Source organism: Varroa jacobsoni, unplaced genomic scaffold (assembly GCF_002532875.2).
Source record: "Varroa jacobsoni isolate VJ856 unplaced genomic scaffold, vjacob_1.0 scaffold_474, whole genome shotgun sequence".
Taxonomy (NCBI): Eukaryota; Metazoa; Arthropoda; class Arachnida; order Mesostigmata; family Varroidae; genus Varroa; species Varroa jacobsoni.
The window spans coordinates 88,045-110,330 of NW_019213376.1; the positions used below are offsets into that span (position 1 = coordinate 88,045).

At 42.5% G+C, this 22,286-nt stretch overlaps 1 long non-coding RNA gene across 1 annotated transcript; it reads right to left on the bottom strand.

The window, feature by feature from the left end:
- Positions 1-1,812: 1,812 nt before the first annotated feature.
- LOC111260772 (uncharacterized) lies at positions 1,813-8,953 on the bottom strand. The gene is made up of 4 exons (XR_002680544.2): positions 8,802-8,953; positions 8,320-8,398; positions 3,658-3,806; positions 1,813-2,945 (listed from the first exon to the last, which is right to left on the bottom strand). It is a non-coding gene; the product is annotated as an uncharacterized LOC111260772 (long non-coding RNA).
- Positions 8,954-22,286: the final 13,333 nt, after the last annotated feature.

The following is a 22,286-nucleotide window of genomic DNA, read 5'->3' on the forward strand; positions in this document are numbered from 1 at the left end:
TGTTTGAATGCACTCTAGCGTCTTTCTCTTTCAAATGAACCCTTTTCACGGGTTCGTTTTAGACAAATCCAAATGGCCTTCCATAATCCCAATACAAAAAACAAGCGAGAAGAGCGGCACACTTTCCGTAGATTGATGAAACTACGTCAATTGTTGCCATGTACTATTTCAGTTAATTTTTCGCATATCGTCTTTTGTGTGTTAAGATATTTTGTGGGATAATAATAATAATATAGAGTGGTGTGCAGTAGTAGTTTAATAGATGGCGCTAGAAAGCGCCCGAAACTGTGCTTCCAAGTAATCTCTAAGACGAAATAGGTAATTCCGTAATGCACATATGTACTGTTGAGGATAACTTTTTTTTTGCGGTATGCTGCTCTTGACAGCTGTGAATTGTTCTCAAGAAGCTTAAATTACCATACTTAGTAGTCAGCCGTTAACTCTGAGTTACTGGTTATTTTTACAGCGACGTTTTCTTTAATCGACAACCCAATACCATCTGTAAAGCCTCTGCGGCCCTTTCGTTCTGCTTTTATATTCTTATATGTAAAACATAATAAGCGTCGTTCCCGTGAACAATAGTGCAAAGCCCTGTAAAGCAGCGTTCGATCGTGTCACTATAATATGTATCGTAGAGCTAACGTGCAGTGCGCTTCGTTTATACAAACTACACCGATACCTATCTAGGTAGGGCAGGTCGTTGCTCGAGGCAAACCGAATCAATAATCATAATAGACTGAGGAGCTCAGTAGCTTTGGACAACGTTGGCGAAAGCGCCTGTTTATAGAGAAACGAGAGATCCATTCAAATGCGCCGAACGATAAAACGGCAACTAGTTAAAGTCTCTCCGTAGCGCCATGAGTTATAAAAGCATCAGACGTTTCATTACCCCATATATTAACCCTCAAAAGCACGCCGCATCTTACTTCTACGAGCATACGCTGGATGTAACAGGTCGAACGCTAATCCAATATCCTATTCGTGTCATTGCTGTCAGCAAGGGCCAAAGTCGACTACGCCGCCACCTACGCCGCCGACGAAATATAGTTCCACGTTGCATATAATAACGGCTTTTATCAGTAGCCACCATATATCGTTTGGCTATATTTTCCCTATTGGCTTCCTCGCGATGGTTCATCAATGCATATTGCGACCGTGTACATAGACAAACAGTACAGCTTGAATTGGCGACCACATAGAGACATGTCGTCTTATAACAACAAAATTTCGACCACAAGTAGATATTGTGGCGTTTGCTCGTTAATTGCAGAGCAAATATCAAGTAGAGATTATGAGATTCAGTAGACGGTTCGAGTTTTGCGTCCGGGACAGGCGACTGCGGCTGACTTCGAAGGCGACACCAGGTTTAGGCTTCAATATTCACACTGTCCTATGTTTAAGAGAAACAAGGCAAACAGACTGCCTTCGCAGCATCGTGGGAACAGAAATTATAGTGGCTAAACTTCAAACGAAATTATAGTGAGTTTTGAGTAAACGTCTGGTATTGCCGTCGGGCCCCACCCAAACGTAGGACATGCCTAGGTCCGTTTTAAATTTAGACTTAGATCAACTCTAAGTTTAGTAGGCCACTGCGCCTCGATCATGGAAAATGAAGTATGTCAAGCGTTTTCGATTAGCAGAAAGTGATTTTCTACTGTGCGTTAGACACTTTTTTTTTCTTTCAATTATAGCATAACATATAACAGAGAACCAGAAACCGATTGGATTGGAAGTGACGATACATTTTCTAATTGTCAAATTAGAAAAAAGGACGTCTTGAGCCATATATGAAGCGCTGATGATTAATTCCAAGGTAGCAAAAGGACAGAAATAAAGATTTAGATCCGTATAGTTTGTTGTCACGATTATAGGCATCAACCATACACACACAGAATTCGCTCTTTCTTTGTCGGTACTTGTAGCGGCCACGAAAAACTACGCCTCTTTAGTTCACCCTTCAGGTGCTCACCAGGTTAACGATAATAACGAAAATTGTTTATTAGTTAATTTGTTTATCGTGCCGTCTACCCCCTGCATTCGTATCCTCTACAAGCAATGTTATCTTGAGTGATCTTGACGGCTTGTTATCTTTAGGGATTCGTTGTGCCGAGAAATACAAAATATGAAAAAGTCTTTTCTACGTACGTTTATATGTCTGACAAAATGCATAGCAACAGTATGATACGTCGTCTCACAGTTACTTTGCGATTTGAAATAGCACTACGTAACGTTTTCTCCTCCTGTGTTTTTTTTTTTTGTTACACGGTGCACTATAACCTGCACAAAGGGGTATTTGTCAGAGGAAAACTTCGTAACCAGTTTCAAAAAGCCAGCTCCCTGTGTGCCACTAGCCGAAATATCCGGGTGTCTATATAAGTTTACGTCATTGTTTATTCGTACCCCATCTATGTGTAACAACGACCGTAAACGAAACAGCGACACACTCTTTTGATAAGACGCTTCGTACGTTTGTTCTTGCAATTTCTTTCTCGCGTTTGATCCTAGCTAGCAAGTATCTTATCTAAGGGTGCTAAAGTTAATATTTCACCAGCTGTACTGCAGAACGATTGTTGGCGGTTTCCGCCATTGCCGAAGTCGATCCCTCTATTATGGATACGCAAAACTTCTCCGAACGTGTGGGTGAATTTAGAGTACTACGTGACGGATACAAGAATAACCTAATGTATATGTTGGCCCTTGATGCCGCGCAGCCTGTCTCTGCGTCCGAAGTCCAATGCGTGCATGTTCAAACGAGTTAGGACGCGAGAGGGTGATAGTAAGTGATAATGAGATGCGAAGCATTTTCACAATGCCAGATGTAAGCGTTTGCCGGCTGATGCAGTTTGACACTGTGGCCTTAGCAGTGCGCAAGTATCGCAGGTGGATAAATGCTCTAGCTAAAGTTTCTAGCTAGGTATTTCCCGCGGGGAACTGCGATTAATTATCTGAAATAACACAAAGAAATATGACTATGAAATCTAGCTACTTATACAGAAGACCAAGGTGGTGCAATGCAAAGCAATGGAGCCGTGCTCATTTAATTGCAAGGCACGAGTAAACACCGTAAGCTTGATAGCACATCACTATGTATGTCTAATATATGCAACCAGTACCAAATTCTGAGTACCTAAACCCAAATGTCAAGCAAGATAATTTCGAAGAAGGCTTCGAAAAAAATAGATATCGTCTGTCAATATAGCTGTTACAACCGTCTAACTTACATCGTGTCAACATGCATGCCGAATATCTAGCCTAGCATAGGCAGTAGCACCCTAAATGGTTACCAGCACCAATTGTCGTCCAGCGACTCTAGAAATCAGTGATTGTGTGCCACATCCATCAAAAAAAGTACCACAGAATTCCCGTGGTACAATTAGCTATGGATAAGCGCGGAGTCAACAAGAGATAGCTAGAAATTTTCTAGGCGTAACGAATGGTCAGAGATGTTTCCCGCTCACTGGCATATTTTATGGATACATTTATATGTTCGGCATTTAACATCGTTAGATCTGTCTTCCAATGAACATTTGATTAGTAGTATAACTACTAATGCAAGACACGTAGAGGTATGTTTAGCTACCAACAATATATGTTAGTTCAAATATCAAATTGTTTTATTACATACTTATGCTGCCCTAATGTCGTTAGCAGACTTACCGGTACTTGAACAACAGACTAAGTTGACTTTTATTTTCATGCTTAGTCCTTCTCGTTCGTGTGTCAAGCACAGACTTAGCTATATGGCCACATAAGGCTCGCTGATATACGGGGCAAGTATCAAAATTCTGAGTGGATCGATGCGCTCACTGGAAATAGAAGTAACCGGAAAATGTTTCGTTATAGGAACGCGGCGGTCACATAAAAGTTTCGTCCTTCAAAATCAGCCAACGTACTTACTAAGCTCCGTTGAAAACAATCGTTGAGTGAATCACACATTGTCGGGACTGTCAGAGAGGCCTAAATGCACCGTAACCAGCAAAAACAAAGTGGCGCTTCTCCTGTACGATGCCAACCTGAAGCTTTACATTTTTCTGTCGTAGTTTTAACCTCTTAGTATGTCCCACACCGGAATGCCGCTTAGTTGTCATAACCAGCGATTTTTTTGGTATCGCTGTTTTAAAAAATGTTAATTAGTTGTATAAACATGTGATTTTTTATACGATCTTGAGTATTTGGCCTTAGAAATCTATTGTTCTCTGCTAAATTTGTTATCCTATTTTAATCTACTACAGCGATAACAGATCAGTGAGTTGACAAGTGAGAAAAAATAGTAATGATATAAGCATTTCATGACCATTTTTTTTTGGAAAAATTCGCTTTCAAAAAGTATCCGTAGATAGTTGGGTACTCTGCTATACGACTGTTTGCTATTTAGATAGTTGCTCATAATACTCGTACAGATTATTTGGCAACTTTCAAGGTAAGCCCAGAAGGAACAACGAAGATAGGAAACAGCCCCTCTGAAGAAGGCGGATTTGGGGTACGTTAGTGTTATGGACGTCCCTTTTTTCATTCAGATTTGCAGTGACTCTGTTCTTACAGATATCAAAACTAAGATTTACGTTTTCTTATTTTTTCATATACAAGCTACGCTAGAGTTCTGTTCAGGGTCAATCTTCGCGTCTTCTGCCAGTTGTTATGAGAATCATGACTAGCCAGAAACTGAATTTGTATACTCGGTTCTCTAAAGTTTGAGTTGAAAATATGATAAGCAGGGTTGATTCATGTTCCTTCTAATGGTACTTGTTAGGCCAGATCGTACAATTTTGTTCCGTCCCATCAGAGTTCAAATTTGCTTAATTCCGAGCGCGACAGTAGTTGCAAAACCCTTGTCTTCTGTAAAATTTATACCGCTTCTATTTGGATCGTCTGAACTCGGTGCCCTACAATGAAATGCAATTTCTCCCCATACATGAAATACGGGTCTATTTGTGAGCTGGGTGATTTCCTCCCACTTCTTCCTTTTCACATACGTGCAGAATCATGTTTATAAGCCTCTTCATTCAAAGCGATTTGTTCAATGTTCATAACATCGGAGGAGGCACAAACCTATAAAGCTCATATAGTACATCTTCCTACATTTTCCTTAAGCCCCGCTAGGCAGCAAATCGGAGACATTGTTTCTCTTCTGAATCGTAAAGATGCGTACGAAGGGAAGGTCACAACCACCAGAAGGGAAAAACGACTTCAGCTATGCAATGGAACGATGTAAAACAGCGGGACACCACGGGATCAAGGAGCAATTGGAGGTACGGAACACAACAGTCAGCCCGGACGTACACAGAATTTTTCTGACTGAGAAATGTGATAACCAGTCTTTTTTAAGAAAAATCGACTACAACCCCCTTTATTTATTGAATTCTATAAGTGTAGCAGGGATTGGTGGAAACTGGGACGGTGGCTAGGGCGTTCGATAATGCTGGGTTGATGTCTATTTAATAGAAGCCACATCGGCACCCTGCAGTGAGGTACGGAATACAATTGAGGACGGATCGGATCGATGGACATGAGAACAGACTCAATTATTCGAAAGTTCAAAATTCATCTGCAAATTTATATAGCTTGTAATATTGCAACGGAGGGCACGCGCGTTGCTGATAGTAGCATTGTGTATGGGAGTTACCGTCCACGTCTTCTAATTCCCCAGAAAATCGTGTGCTTTTGACCAAACAGTAAGTTTAAGACCTGTGTGGCTTATCTAATTGACTGCGTAGAAGTGAAAGGATAATACTACAACATAAATGTATCTTGCCTTGTTAGTCTATCATAATCGTAGCAGTGGGCGAACGATACCGGGAGCAAGTATAAATGAATATCTAGCGTGTAAAAATTGTTCGTTATAAATAAGAGGTACTTTACATATCTTATTTCAGACGAAAGAGGATTGACCGGACGCGGGAAAAAAATTAACTAACTAATCATTTCCCTCGTGCTGATTTATTTAACGTCGGATTTGAAATACGTAATGATCGAACTAGGTTTACGCCAGACCATTTAGCGGCTTTGTGCTAAGCGACATCTTACCATCCGGCGGTATTCAACAAGCACAATCCGAATGACATCTGTTTTGGGATCGAGCTACACTGGACGAACCTAATTCATTTGTCACGGAGCACCCGGCATAAACTGGACGCTGTTTTTTACGTGAACCGTCCACACTTGTCTGTACCTAATCACCGCGCGTTCAATCCGATTCCCGTGCATCTATACTCCACGTCGCCTCCACCCCGATATCAGTCTACGTGCTACTGGAGCGCCATTTAATACTGGAGTCTCTGTCATCATTAAGTTAATGTATCATTTCGTTTTATATTAGATTTTCGCGGCGCTCGTCTACTTTCTAGCGAAATCACCCCCAAGAAGCACGCGGCTCGCCTGATTGCTAGCAAAAATGGAAGATATGCAGTTTCATGCAAAAAAAAGATGAACAATAGTTGATGGGGTTTCTCTAGCACAGGCGTATCAAGTAACAAAAGCAGGCTACAACAGTTACTACTTAAACGACACGTTCATCTTTGATGACTCGGTAAGCACGGACCCAACCGAAATTGAAGGGAATACCGGCTCTAACGACTGGTTGCGTTCTAAAAATGGTACCATAAACTCGTCTGGCCGCTGCTGCAACCTCAGAGGCAGCTTTCAACTAGACTTGCTTTGGTGGTCGATAAACTCTTCAATGGACCAAGTAAGGAACGAAATTGTCAGAAGAAAGAAGCAACGCTGAGAGCGCGGGGAAGGAGAGTAACAAGTAGTAGGTCAGGATGGATGAACGGAAATAGTTGCGCAGGTTGCAGATCCAACAGCTGTTGTGTTCCATTTGTTCTTCGACGATCAATCGATTTTGTGACCCAACGAATGGATGAAGAACTGCAATTAATGATACACAATTGGCTTCGAAGTCTGATGAGCCGACCCGCCTATCCTACGAAATGGCTCCGCATTGACATCGCGCCTACGTTCATTTACTAGCCGCATTTCGCGCCCACCTATTAGTTAGACCCATTAATACTAATTACCGCATGATCATATTGAGAGGGTAATAACTGAATGGCGTCGACGGCAGTGGTTAGGACAGATGAGTATGCGCAAAAGTGATAGCCAAAAGGAAAGTAAACGCCAATTGTCAAGTTACAATTGTCAAGTATAGTCTAGTACATACCTACTCACAAAAACGAGCATGCTGGTATATTTAGCAGAGCTTCCTTAAGCCTTTTCTAAAAAGACATGGTGTCTTTATGCCGGTATAAAACCGGGTCGTCAGTGTAGGCACAAACTACCAGGTGACAGTGTCTCCTGCGATAGCTTTTTGGTAAAATAAAATATATGTTGATGGAGGATTTAATAAAAATATACGGTTAATCTATGTAAGTGAATTCGTTCGGAAAATTTGCTATTGCTTAATCACAATACTACCAAGCTTGTTTAAACCAATTAAACAAAACAAATAAAGCCGACCGAAGTTTATATATTTACTAGGAGATGTTTCTTGAGACTAACTAACTTCAGTCTTAGCATGCCATGTCTACATGTAGCTTTGATAATAAAAACGTATCGATCATTCATAGCTCATAGGCGACCTAGAACATATTGGACTTGTATGAACTATTAACTAGATAGGGGTTGACAATAATTCATGTACATAAATACAAAGATGGTCAGCTCGTGTTCAGTGCAGTGTTCAGAAAGTGGGCCTCGAAGGCCACGCCAAAAAGGGTGCGCTTTTTGCGTTTGTCCAAAACGATTGCCTACAGCATAGATCGATCGTTGATGCATATTGATTAACATGTACGATTTCTATATTAAGCCGATTCGTGTCCACGAAGATCTCGTTGAATCGATTCTCTCACCTTGATTAGAAACAGCCATTCCTTCTTTGCACTATTTTCTGTTTTGTGACAGTCATCTTACCTCAGCAAACGCCCTACAAACAATATTGACGCCGAAGAAAATAGGATACGGCAGATATTGTTGTGTTGAAGATCCTATTGGCTATGTATATTGTTGATTCACCGATATGAAGATATATAAATGATTTTGGTAGACCAACAACAAGAACCGCAATATTAGACGTCACTCTCGATACGTTTTACAGCTACAAATGTCCGCCATTTGAAGCGACCTGAAGTAGGTGGCCAGCATTGATTATGAAAATCAATGATTTGTTACCGCACTCTTTAGAAACGAATGAAAATGAATTGTTACCTGGTACGCATGAGCAAACATAACATGCATAAACGTTTTAATTCAATTTATAGTTAATGAACGACAGGCCGAGATAGGGTTTGCTAGAGACAAACCTCGAAATAGCATGAGGCATACCGATAATGTCCTGATTCGAATACGGATTCGAGGCTTGTCCAAATCCGATATGTTCGCATCTCGTGGCAAACGGATAATACTGAAAAGATACAAAAGCCTTGTATAGACATCCGTTTTAAAGGTTGGTAATTGACAATTGGGTAGCTATATGGTTCTTATAAAGCATTGATTTTGACCTTTGTAAAAACTGATTTTGAATAAAACGCGTCCCGATCGTCCCTTTGTCTTAAATTATTCAGAGCCAGTCGAGGGACGACGCTCTATATCTGACCGCTCAGCCAACTAGAGCTCGATGAATCGATAAATCATTTAAATAGCAACGTTTGATCTCTTAGATATCCTTGTCAGTTGCGCTATGCTTATGGGCAAGCGCGATAGACCTTACTTGCACGGCGATCTCGCGTCGCCTTTTCTAGGTATCAGGGAATAGCAGCCATAACTAACTGGGTAAATAGTTCAATGAACCTAACGACAAAGCAGACCTGAAGTAACAGCTTGCGTTTTTAGACCTAGGCCGTGTTGTTGCAGTAAACACTGCCAGTACGATTGCATTCTTCGTGCGTTACGCGTTCTCTGTTAAGGAACCAATTTGTAGCACTTCGTTTGAAAGCTCTCCTAGAGCAACAAAATACACGTTGACTCAGTAAATGAAATTGTTTTACTATCGTACCGTATTGGCAAATGGGAACACTAACAACAAAAAATATATATTCTAAAAGCTCTTCCGTGCCACTGCGTAAATTTAAAACGTATTTATCTTCTATTAGGGATAGGCATTACATCGAGCGAGCCTTAGCTGGATTTTGTCTTATTTATAAAATGGCGTGGCAGTGCCACGCTTCACCAGCCATTTCCCGTCGCTGAAATTCGAACCAATGATGTGCACGGCTTGATGGTTACTCTAACAGCGCACCGCCCATCCAGGCCCAGCCAGTTTTTATTACATCGTACGTACCGTGCCGGGGAAAGATTCAGCCTCCTTTTTTCATGTTACTGATCTATATTAGATTACAAGGGAGAAGTGGGAAATATTGGCATATCTCCTGGGTAAAAACCACCGTAGTACAATATATAGATGATGAGAACTAATCAAGCCACGTAGACATGGCAGAAAAAGTAAATTCGTTTTGAAGTGAAATATGTGTTGAGCAATTTCTCAAAAGCGTTGAAGAATACAACGTTGATATCATCAACATAACACAATAAATACGATCACAATATAATAAATCCGCTTCGTAGCAGTTAATTAAACAGCACACGATTTTTCTGCAGCACAAAGACGAGCCCACGGAAAATCATTAAAATAATTAACGTTAAGCATAATTCATAGACGTGATGGCCAAAGCTGGGAGTTCTAGGAATCCCAAAACTGGGTAATTGCTAAGAACAGCTAAGTAGTTATTCGACTTGTTAGTTCTCGAGATTTATTCAGCTTTGTATCTTGTTTTTTACGCGTCGCGGTAATTAAATCTAGGTAAATTTGATGAGCAAATTTCTCAAATTAGGGTTCTTGCCCAAAACTTAGAATGGGCGGTGGTAGCTTGATCTGAAACCCTTCATCACAAGCGCCTTTGGAAATTGCTGTAGTTCACAATTTGGTAGTGACGATGGCGAACGACTGAACGCTGATACAGGGTTAGCTTCGGCTAAGACTCAGCTACTCGTTCCATACAACGCTGCTTCTACAGAGACGCACTACCTACTACCTTTGGTGTTTTATCGTAATCCAATAACAAGGTTAAAGCATACGATGGCCTATATATATGTACTCCACATGTTAAACAAGACTATCACGCTTTTTGCTCCAGCTAGATAGGAACTGAACGCATCGCCATTTGCTGCTGATAGTTAGTCATATTATACGTAGCGGCGATTCATTTCGATCTAGAGGAGATAAAGATCGAATCCGCAATTCGGTGTTAGTTGATTGGCAGGTACGAGCCTCGTGCGCTCGCTGATACATGAATTTTTATTACTATTCTCATGTACCCTGTATATCTTTTGTATGCAGCGGCGTGTTTTCTTTGTGTCTCCTCAGAGTTAGTGGTACTCAAAGGGGAATCCCAGCAGCAATACCGGTGGCAGTCAAGCGATGCCAATGCCTGTGCTTTCGAAGCGCAAGTCCAAACCTCGATGAAAAGCAAAGGATCAGAGTAGGAAAAACATCGTTCATGTTTATAGTCTCTGCTATGGCATATCTTCTCTACCAGGGTGCCAGATGCGGTAGGCTGGGCGGCAGTCAGCGCACTGGAAGACTGCATCCCGTTTTCTCTCCCTCTCTCTGTTCTTCTATTTACCCCCTATCCTGTTCGCCCTGATAGACAAACCCTTTCACGTTATTACATCATCATTATCTCCACTATAAACTTATTATTTGCACAACAGTCGTATCCTACATATTTTTAGGCTTTACGTTTTACTTTACCCAGCACCGGTTAGGGTAGCAAAGGCCGTGGTTCCGGCCGGTGAAAAGCCGGGTGGGTGATTGGCTGACGCCATCCAAACCTTCGAGACCTGAAACGCTCTGAGCTGCCTCAGCATTAATGATAAAGACAAACAGAAGCAGCTGTAGCAGCCTATTCCCCATTCCGCCTTAGGGGTCTTCTGTTTTACAGCTAGGTTGTATATTCGAACACTGTCTTTTACGTGATTGCTCGGTCGTTTGGGGAAGTCTCTTGGCTAGCCGACGTTAGTGGCAGCACCGAGTAACTTCTGGAATGCTTTCACTCGGTACGTACTCCCTGCAGGAAGCACTTTCTAGAGCTCCTATCACACTACGTACGATTCTTGTGAGTGTATGTTCGTGTGGTACGCAGCACCTATCGTGCTGTCCTATGTTCTGCTGCAAGGTCTTCCGCTATCGGCTGGGCAATAGCATGGCTTTGGTTGGAAACTGTCAGCGCAGTGAGTGGGAAACTCAGCCAACTAAACAGGCTGGCAGTAACATAAGCTCGAGTAGGCCACGGTGAACGCCCGGGGGCATCGGGATTCGACAAGCAAACAAAAAAGATTGGAAAGGATCTGGCGCTGCTGGCGGTCGGGGCCTGTTGTCCACAAGAATCTGTAGAATCAAGGGACCTGACAGCGACAAGAAGCTTCGATGGGTTCCGATGAGCGTGCCTTTTTTGCGTGCCTTCTTTCTATGAACAGTGCCTCCTGCTTTGACGAGTGAACAGTGGCAATGGAAGGAACTTTCTAAAAATATGGCGGACATTAATTAACTATATATGTAACTGCAATGGGTCAGCAACTGGCAGTGTTACAACGAATGTTCGCGATAACCCGAAATCTTCTTGCTTGGCGAGTTTTCGCGTTTTTAAACTGGATTCGGTTAAATTTGATTACGCTGTTTTTCCTGCCGTCATGGAAGAACTCATTCAGCAACCAATTTTATTACCTGTGGATAGGGACTTTTCATTAGCTATACAGTAAAATCTTCTTACTAAAGTAGCATAGCTTTTTCCTTCACTAAACTCACACTTGGAACCGAAAAACAATAGAATATTATTGTTGGCTAATCGTACTCACCCCAATTATTTCAAGTTATTTGAGGGCTTAACTTTTAAGTGCAATAGTCAACAGCGTCTCTAGAAAAACAGAACTAAGTTAAACGCCAACTTGAAATTTGCTATCGTTCTAGTCTCAATTGTTGTTTATCTATTATTTAGACGTTTATCTAGTATGTCAAAGCCATATTGTACGAGAGAGATTTATGTTTAGCTCTGTCGCAATAGTTAAAGTTAGAGTATTGTACGGTGACTGGGACCTTGACCGGCGGCTGAAGTTCCTATGTGTATGCATTGCATTATAACGTCGTGGCTGCTAGAAAGCAAAGAATACTCTTCGTTGACGCCATGTCGACAGACTCACATGTATCAGCTATTTCGCTATCAAATACTTACTAAGTAACAGCTACGGCATTTGTCCAGTGCGTCAATAGTAGTCGCCATTTGCTTAACCTGGTGTATTCATAGCTCATGGAATACGCATGGGCCGCAATGTTAAAATCCTATGCGCCATCAGACAGGTAGGCAATCGAGAATATCCGCTGTCTAACCTTCAAGCTCACTTTTAATTGAAGCTTTACTGATATCATCAAGACAGTTTTGCACGTTCAATTTGTAAATTTATTCGATTTGGCCGTAAATGTTAGGTGACAATGTGGCGCGCCATGTTGTTTTTACTGTTCTTTCCTATGCTGCTTGCCAATATCATGCCTTTTCAAAAGCGAACATTTTCCGTCTGTGCTTCTTCTGAGTCTGTGAATACCCACAGTTAACCGTGAGTTTCTAAGGGGTTCTTGATTTGCGGCATATCCTCGCCATGTCTTTCGCGGAAGCCCAGTCGAAGCGAGGGCATGCTAGTTGTCGCTGCACACACGGGAAATCAGTACGTGTCGATCAACAATTGTTCGAAGAGATTAGGACGGAAAAACAGGTCACCACGTGGTCGGGCGTGATCCCACGGACAGACCAACAGACATGCAATACCATGGTTTAATTAGGAATAATGCATCAGAACAGCGTGCAGTGTCTTGGTGCTAATGCGATGCATTGAAGGCCTGGCCAGTGTTGCCTAGAAAGCGCAGTTATAAACAGTCAGAACTCTCGCAAAGGCTTTCAGGTTACCGGACGAAGAAGAGCACATGGTTACGTTGACCCCTGGGGCCGCGTTTTTGCAGTACTGTTGATATGGCCTTTCTGTACACATACAGTTAAAGGACGCCGATGGTCATACGGAGGAGACTGACTTAATGATTCTCGCGCAACATCTAGCCGATATGTTGAATCTGAAGAAATATATTTGTGGACCACTACCGATTCGAACGAATACTCCTTTAATTGCTGTACGTACCCATTTTACATATTGCCATGAGTTCTAATTCGAAACTATTTTAGCGGATAAACATTGAACTCTTAAGTAAATAAATTACTCGTTGTGTTTGGCATTCTCCAGATTAGGTAATTGAGCCAATCGGTTTCGCTTCTGTTTTCTTGCCGATACACTTTCGGTGCAACTGTTATTTTTTTCGTATTCGAAAGTTTCCAACGGCATTTGTGCCGGATCTCCTTGGCCTGGTCACATCTGCCTTAATTCCTCCTCCTCAATCGCTCCTCTTCGAATATTGGTGTTGTAATTAGAGTGCTGTGGCCAGTGCGCCCTGAAGGGGCATAGCTTGAGTTCTAATTTAAACTTAATAGCATTTCTAGAGGGTGGTAAGGTGAGTGACTGTGGTACGTCCCGTTAGATGCGCATATAGAAGTTGGAAGTAAAACGCGGAATATACGGGCAGGGGACACTTCAATGAGAGTTTAGTTCGGCCCTTTGTGAGGTTCAGGGGTCGAGAAAAACAGTGAGCATAACGGAGGAGCAGAAACGTTAGTACGGGTGGCGGCAGCAGTTGGTTGTAGCAAGCATATAAATAGCTTAAAGATTAACGGGATTAAGAACGGAGGAGGGAGTGCAGCGTAGTTCCTGTGCACATTACCTTCTAAACTCGTTCCTTCGGCAGTTTACGCTGCCATTATGTTCGTGCTATGGCTCTCCAGCTTGTGTTTTTTTGTTGCCAGCTTTCGCCCTTTTCGCTCTGCTCTGTTTACAGTCATGCTTTGAGCCTAGGTGACAGGAACAACCTCGCCTACCCGGTAGCCTAAATATGTTTATCAAGTTACGGCAACCGCTGCAGCAGCTTCCACCCTATTTCGACCCTAGATGCTCACGCGTGTAGATCAGCAACTGAGAGGGACCGTGTTAAGCTTGGTTACTCACATCGAAAAATATTAAAGAGCGTCAGAAGACCTCCCACTACAGAGGACTGAAAGTGGCATTCTATTATATGTGGTATGACCGAGCAAGTGGCGACTTGACGCATGCACAACAAAATTTCAACAAGGGAATAGCAACAATAACTCAAGTAAAAGAAACCATGTAACAGCAGCAGTAACATGGACACTATGGAATTACACGTAGATTTCCCGTTTATTGTTTGTTTTGTCATCTACTATTTATTATTATTAACCCCTTTCAACTTTTTAGGGCTCCCTAACTTGGCAGTATTACAAAAACTCCGTAATCTAAAATCGCTTCTTTTGACATCGTAGCGGCAAGGCCTCATTTACCCTATCGTTTGACAGTGAACCTTCAGTCATCCCTTCCATTCGCAAGCCGTGCCTTGAATTCTCGCGACTGCGCTACCGATTCGTACTTCGCTCATTGCAACTGGTACTTGTGTACAGCTTACTCCTCTGCCTTGCTCTCTGCGCAGTCTCTCAACTTTTATCCATCTCAATAACATCTCAACTCTATCCATATCTTAGCAGATAGTTATGTTGACGCGTCATCAATTTTGTTTTACTCAGCAACCATGGGTCAATTTGTACCCGAACTTATAGAGGACATTAGACGGTGTGGAAGGTTAGTTGAGTTCTTGTTGAAGTTAGTTCACTTGGAGGTTGTTCATCTGCTGAACTAGCGCTCTGATCGTCTACATTGCTCTGCTTTTACCACCAATAAATAACCCGTAGGCAGCCCTTCATGACCGCGAGTTTGATCGCCTACCGCGTCAACAAGCGGAGTTAGGAATAAAGTGCGGTTTGAAGCCGTCATCAAAGAATCAAGCCTGTTCTTAGCACATACAAACCAAGCGCAGCGTTCCGCTAGTGAGACTGGTGAGGCAGATTGATAAGCCGACGATGCAGAATGCAAATAGACAGGAACGACGACGAAGAAGACGAATGATGAAGACATCTGGATACTCTGCCGACTATTACGCCCCTCGTCTCTGTTTGCCACCAAAGGCAGCAGTGATGGTAGTAGCGGAGGCGACCGTTGAATTGGAGCGACCAAAGCGATTTGTAGCTAAGTGAGTGCCGTACCTCATTTGCCCGCTTTTCCCGACCGGGGGCTGAGCAGACCTCACTCTTCAGAAGCCCATGGCTGTAAGTTTCGTCCGAGCTCATTTACCCTCTTCCAACTCGCTAGCTGGATCGACCAATAAACGGCCCGAAGCGGTGGAGGCCGGTGCTTCCGCTACCATCAACGGCGACAAGGGCCGCCTTGATGCCTGGCTTCTATGAAAGTTCGTTTAGCGGTGTAATGGGGCATCCTGAATTCTCTCCAACGTTCCAATTTCGGGCAAATCGCGAGAACAAACGAGTTGGCTGCGAACCCCCCGGTCTCACTTGAAAATCGTGGCATGGAGGAATTTTAGGTCTCCTCCCCTCTACCTCCAGCGTTCAAGTCCTGTGAAGTGCAGGGCACCACGGTATAACCAACTGAAACGATGGTCAATTCACTGTGAAGCGGCGGTGAAAAGCACTCACGTGCATATTCCTACTTCTTCCGTATATATAGCCGGACAGGGAGCAGTTAACTCAGGCCATCACAAGGCGAGGCCAAGACTAACAAAAGAGAAATAGTCCTTTCACCATGCTGAGGTTGCTGCAGCCATACGTGAGCTTTCGGTAGACAAGGTATCGGGGAAAGCAAGAAAGAAATGAAAAAACACAACGATACACAAGTTCGGTCTCAACTAACTTGCGTGTCTAATATAATTATAATATCATTCAGTGTACTGTTGCAACTTCATTGAAATTTTTGTGGAAATTATCCGCAGAACTTAACTAATTAGAGTTGGTACGAATCCGTACGTTGAATTGGCATGTACGTATTACACGCAAAATTGGGGAAGGTTCCTCCTGTTGCCACTGAACGGCCGCACTTAAACCCAAACTTGCGTAAAATATAATTCTGTTTTGCTTTAATGTGACCAACGCTTCATTTACGATATTTAATACTAGTTATCTAAGCATTTCGCTTATGTTTATAGAAACATCTGTCGTAGCGCTGCTCGTGACAGCTACGAATACGGTAAAATGATTTATGGGAAACACCTACTGAAATGACCAACCTTAATTGTTGTTAATTGTTGCTAACACCGCATATTGTTGTGTCAAATCCAACGAAGATCGAAAAGAAGAAACGATGGGAACGAAGAGTATGGGTTGGTACGAACGTTAACCATTCAAGTTCCGCATTTGGTAAACGTCACGTCCATGTGTTAGAAAAGGGATTTTGACGTACACGTGCAGAATAACGGTTTATAGTAATAAATTTTCAATAGGAAATTCAATGGCACCGATTTAGAACACACAAGAGTACTACCCTACGTAACTAGATAGTACGACTGAACGTGCTATTTTACGTGCAGTTGGATTTCGAAAATGGATATTTCAGGTTCAACTTGTCACACTTCTTTATTAAGCTGAAGATTTCTGTTTTTCGTTCTCAAGCTTTCGTAGCTTGTAGGCTTGTCCTTGTCTTGGTTCACCTTGCCACTAGCAACGAAGGTTCCATTCTATATTATTCATCTTTCTTATTTTCAGATTAAATCTATCACAGTTTCATCGGTTTCGGTATCCATTCAATTTCAAATCTGACCCATTAGCTTTGCCATTGATATACCCAGTGAAAGCTGGGCTATGCTTTCGATTACCAACCTAATTCTAATTAAAAAACACAAAAATGAATTTAGTAGCAGGCCTGCGCCAGCTAATTTCTTTAGGTGTGCCTCAACCTCATTCTACTGTCAAAGGCTAATTAACATCACTCTATTATCGAATGGATATTGTGATTATGCTAGGTCTACGAATGTAGCCAGCGACAATTACGGATAAAACAATTAAAAAAATAGAATAAAATGAAAAAATAGGCAAAAAAATCTTGCCTAACGGTAAGCGTTTGATATAAGATTGGCTAACAAAGTATCAGGCCTTGGTTCAAGGCGTACAAATTGATTTCTACATAGACAAGTATATTACAACAATTGTATTTTGTTGTTGCATAGGAAATATGCCATAATGGAGAGATGGAAATGATCAAAGCTTTCGAGCTTTATGTTTGTAGTGTTGCAGGTCAGCCACACTAGCAATGTGGCTGACCTGCGATACGAGTCGAGTGTGTATTTTTTAAAACTCGTACGTTGAGTATTCTAAGTGTAACTGCACGAGGTGATTTTTGGGGTTGTTAGAATATGGAGGCACGTAAACGAGTCGTACTTATTTGTCATCTGACAGACCGAGTCCACGTTGGTTATGGATGGAACGCAAATTAGCCTTTTCTAACATGCAAAAACGAGGGAATCCTTGACCTATGCGAAGTTCGTCTAGTTATCTAACCTGCAAAGTATTAACAGGCCGCTCCTAATATTTCGTATCTCTGGTTGAATCACTAACACTTTGAATATGTTGAAACATGTCCAGGTAGAAGAAGCAACTCACTTAGATGACTTACTTACAAAGGTCATCTAGTTCCACAAATATGCCAACAAATCATGTGCGGCGCAATGCCATCAGGTAAAAATGACACGACAGATCAAAAGCAGCTACTCACTCTTGCTTCAGTAAGATGTTAAGTCATCCATTTTTTGCACAGCCCGTAGTGTTTCCTTCTTCAGTAGCACTTCATAGGTCATTGCCTCGGTGCTGTTGATTCCCGCCATACTTCCTCTTATCGATACGCAACGATTAACCCCTCAATTCAATCTAACTGTAGGGCCAAAACATTGGCGGGCAACGTACAGACGGGACGGCAAAGTAGTAGCCGGAATCATAATCAATACTTTTCAGGACGGTGCCGCAACAGTTGTATCTGACTCATATGCCGGGACTTTTCGAGCCTCAGGCTAACAGCAGGCCTTTTTTTATGGCAAAGCAAATAAGGCTATTAGATGGAAGAACGAGTAACAGAAACAAACATTGTATGCAGCAAATACATCACAAATAAACGCGAGTGTTTTTACATATGTGTTATGTATTTCCGTGTTAACTAGGGATGGAGGCCAGTCACTCAGACTGGAAGAATCCATGTTGAGCTTAAGAGCCATTGGTACTTAGCCTGTTTTCTCTTTGTGCAGAACTTGCGTACGCGAAGTAGGAGGGTTCTAATTGCATTAAGAGCTGGAAATATGAAGGAAAGGTTATTCGGCGGTAATTAGAACGAAGGTAAAATAATAATTTAAAAAAATTGTTTGCTGAAGTGTACCACTGGGCTCATCTTTTTTCCATTAATACCTAAACAATTTTTGGCGAGCGATCGACACCGAATGGTGTATACGCATGACGGACATTGAAGCGCTCCTCCAGAGTCTCTTACAAAAGAGACTCTGGAGGCGCGTTGGTTGGAAAGAATCTTGGTGAGACGTTATATAGAACGACAGCAACAGTAAACCAGCACTAGCAAAAAAAACAGATTTATTTGATGGCTGCGCCGTGTGCAAATAGCATTACTCGGCAGGGTCTATTTCAGTCTACAGTGACAGAGGCTCTGACACAGCTTTTGTCGGGAACATAAACGTGGCAAACGACTGTGCACCAAAAGAGTAAGCATCAGCTTGCTACGAAAACCAGTGACCAAACGGTATAATGACCCCACAACGGTTCATCGCTAGTCGAGGGGGTACAATAGATTTATGTGCCAGCAGATTCTTATTTGGTTTGTCTCATTATGGAACGCCAGTGGCTCGCTAAGCGAGGTTAGATGCCAGAGTTTGCACCGCCATTCTTTCCATCACCTTCTGCGCGTAGTGTTTGGTCGCCATTGAGCGTCCGCCGAAGGAATTTGCAGTCGGACATTACGGATGCTCCAGGTTTTTGTCACTCAAAGCAAGCACACGAGAAAGAGAGCAGGAGGCTGAGGCACCTATTGTCTCTTGTTTATTTTCCCATCTCGGCGCGTTTAATAAAAGGACGCTTGCTCGTGGGTAGTTCAGCGTGTGGAAATGTGTGTTCGTCGGGATCAAGAGTTTTCAACCTGCTGAAAACATTGAGGCATAACGTAGAGACGTGTCGCTGCGGGTGCAGGAACTGGTAAATTAAAGAGCTGAACCTATCCGCGGCTAAGGATTATGCAAAAGGATCGACAGCTTGTAAGGACTCTTCCGGAAGTGCGCAAGGAGGTCGCCTGGGACGAATGCCGTACGAGCTCTGTGATTCGATTGAAGTTTTTTGCATTGGTGAGTAACTGATATGCTTCGAAGAAGGCTTGGGAACAAAAAGCATAAGAGGTTGCTTGTACAGACGCACGAGCGTAATAGTATCATACATTTTACCCCTACCAAAAGCTCTTACCGAATGTTACTCTGACATGTAACTTACTGGCTATATTCGGCGATGATTTTAACAGAGAGTCGCAAACGACGATCGATTGCAGATCATTAAGCCGAAACCTTTTCGTCACAACGCAGCGTAAAAACGATTGTTAGGCAAGCTGTGCCTTATCTGGATTATAATAAAGCTCTACAGACACACATGATTTGCTATAAACTTCTTGCAAGTTGATCCCTATTGTTTGTATTCTATACTCATGTTTTCTTCGAAGCCTCAATGTTTTGCTCTCTTCGAACAATAGGTGGCATTCCCGGACGACGTCTTTTCATTTTTCCATGGTTGAAGCAAACAGCAGTTCCGGCATATTCGACTGCCGGACAGAATGAAGGCAGCCCCCACCAAATGCTTTAATGCGTTTGGCAGTGAGTCGGCTTATATGAGCACCATAACATCACGATTTCAAATCTCAGGCGGAACATCCTATAAGATTTCCTGTGTAACTTGTGTGCCTATATAATCTTTGGTCTTAAAAAAAAAATAAATAAAAATTGTGTACTTGAAAATCTCATCTTCGGTCATACAGGCCTACCAAATTTAGCTCTTCCGCTCCGCAAGTGATTCGAGAATTTTCTCAAAACTTGACATCACTTGATATCGTTAATATTGTGTAATAACTATTCCGTATCCCACATCAATTCGTCCCTGTTACCTTATGCCGAGCAGGATGTGGAAGAACAAAAAGGAAATATATTTTACAATTACTCAGCTCAATAAAATTAAAATTCTAATTAGTCTCTGATTGCTCAAGGGTGCATCTCAGGAGAGAAACAAAATGAACTAACATTCGAAGAATTAAAGGTTCTGGAATAGCTGCATTGGTCTGCTGGTGAATCATTATAGTTTAGCTTTGTGGAGATACTTAAAAGAAGAAGGGTCTTTAGCTTCTCTCCGTTGCTGTTAACGCAAAAACGTAACAGTTCTTGTAACGTACTCCAACGTGCTTAGAAGCCCAGCCGATGGAGGAGCAGTCGTTCCTCTGCCCGCTTATCTACAGTGGCGGAAGTATAGTGGAATTAATCCGGTTAAAACGTTTATGCGTTCGTCTTCTAGAAGAACGCGGAAGAACGACCGACCCAACTCGAACGAGCCTGTTTCTCTCCAGGTTGCCCCGAGGTCTAGTTGCCTTTTGAACGCCTTTGCCCTCGCCTAAACCTTTAAATATGTATTGGTGTGGAAGGCACAGGGGCAAAGCGAGAGCAGCAGGCGACGACGCCCTCATCGAGCCGCGCCCGGCCCTCGCAGGCGCCGTCTTGGAAAGTAATCGCGTTTACGAGAAAAGTCGAGTAGTTACTCTTAATCGAGTTAAACTGAAGCTGCTTCTAGCTCCCGCTTATTGGAAACATCCAAAGTGACTCTTAACTTCTAACCTGCCCTTCTCTTCCAATGAATCCAATCCAACTTCAACCTCTGGTTTTCCTTTCGACACTTCTGGTTCGACTCCTGGATACTTTCCACCTACAGTATAAATGGATGTCTATTGCCTAGCCACAATGGCACTCGAACCGATACGAAGCGGGTGTGCGCGCCAAAAAATGGGTCAAAGGGATTTGCCACAGCTGTGACACTAGTGAGCCCGATGACCATGAAGACCAGTTTCGTTGCATGTGAGATGAATTACTGAGTACGACTGTTTTAATGAGATTCATGGATAGGTGCGCTCTTGCTTGTGCCGAAATACTCTTTCACAGGCACGAAGCAGGAATGCGTAAATAGATGGCATTAAGCCGGCACAGTACTTATATTACCCGTCTATTGCAAACCTGTTAAAAATCATAAAGCAAACAAAAGAGCTGAATGTTCTAATAAGTAGTTTGTATTCTTAGCGTAGTACTCATTATCCTCCCTCCAACTAATTAGATTTACGTTGCTAGATCAAATCCCTGCACCCAATGACTACTTCGGCAAAAGTTAAGGGAGCTGTCTAGTTAAATGGTCCTCTCTGTAAAGTCCTCTCATCAAGCATAGCTGTTTCGCAAAGTCGTGCAGCCCCCAAATATGATTTGTAGGCATCTTTACAAAAGCCCCTATGCTAACCTTTAGACTTTCAGTGGATGACGGATTAACCCTTTTTACAAATTCCTGGTTGACCCTGTTAGATTTTCCCGCGTTTAGATATGCGTGCTCGAGTAGCAGATTTTGCATTCGGCATTGCCGGCAAAAAACAAATTTTTCTAGGCCAAAGTAACTGTGGACGCTTCGACTTTGTCCGGCCTGGCGTGGTCCGTGCATAGTTAACTGTTCGATAGGAAACAATGATTCCTGGATGCAAAGAGTTCCTATAGTCCAGACCACGGAAAACTTTATCTGGGATGCAGCTCTGACGACAGGAATCATTGAAGTTGCACGATTTTGTAAGGCCACCTGAGACAGAGCATGGACCTGCAAATAATGTCTTAGCTACCTAACCGCATCCACCTCAGGTCGCTCGCTCAATGTAATCCGCCCCAGCAATTTTTTAGCGTGCGCAAAACAGATCTTCGTTTTGCCGGTGCTCTTAAACAGGAAATAATCATTTTATAATTGACATACACAATATAGGTGATATAAGATAATTACTGTTCAGCTCGTCACACATGATACAATTTACAACTCCACTTTTCAAATACATACACCACTATGAATAACATTAATGATAACGGCCTTCGGTGGCATTTTATGTACGTTCACTGGTCTTTTTTGCCCAGGAATACAGGCCAGCATCCCCGTGTAATTTTCCCATATAGTCTAACCTAAATATCGTAAGCTTCGTGATACTAGGATGTCACAGACGAATGAGTTTCCATCGCCATTTTAGGTTTGACA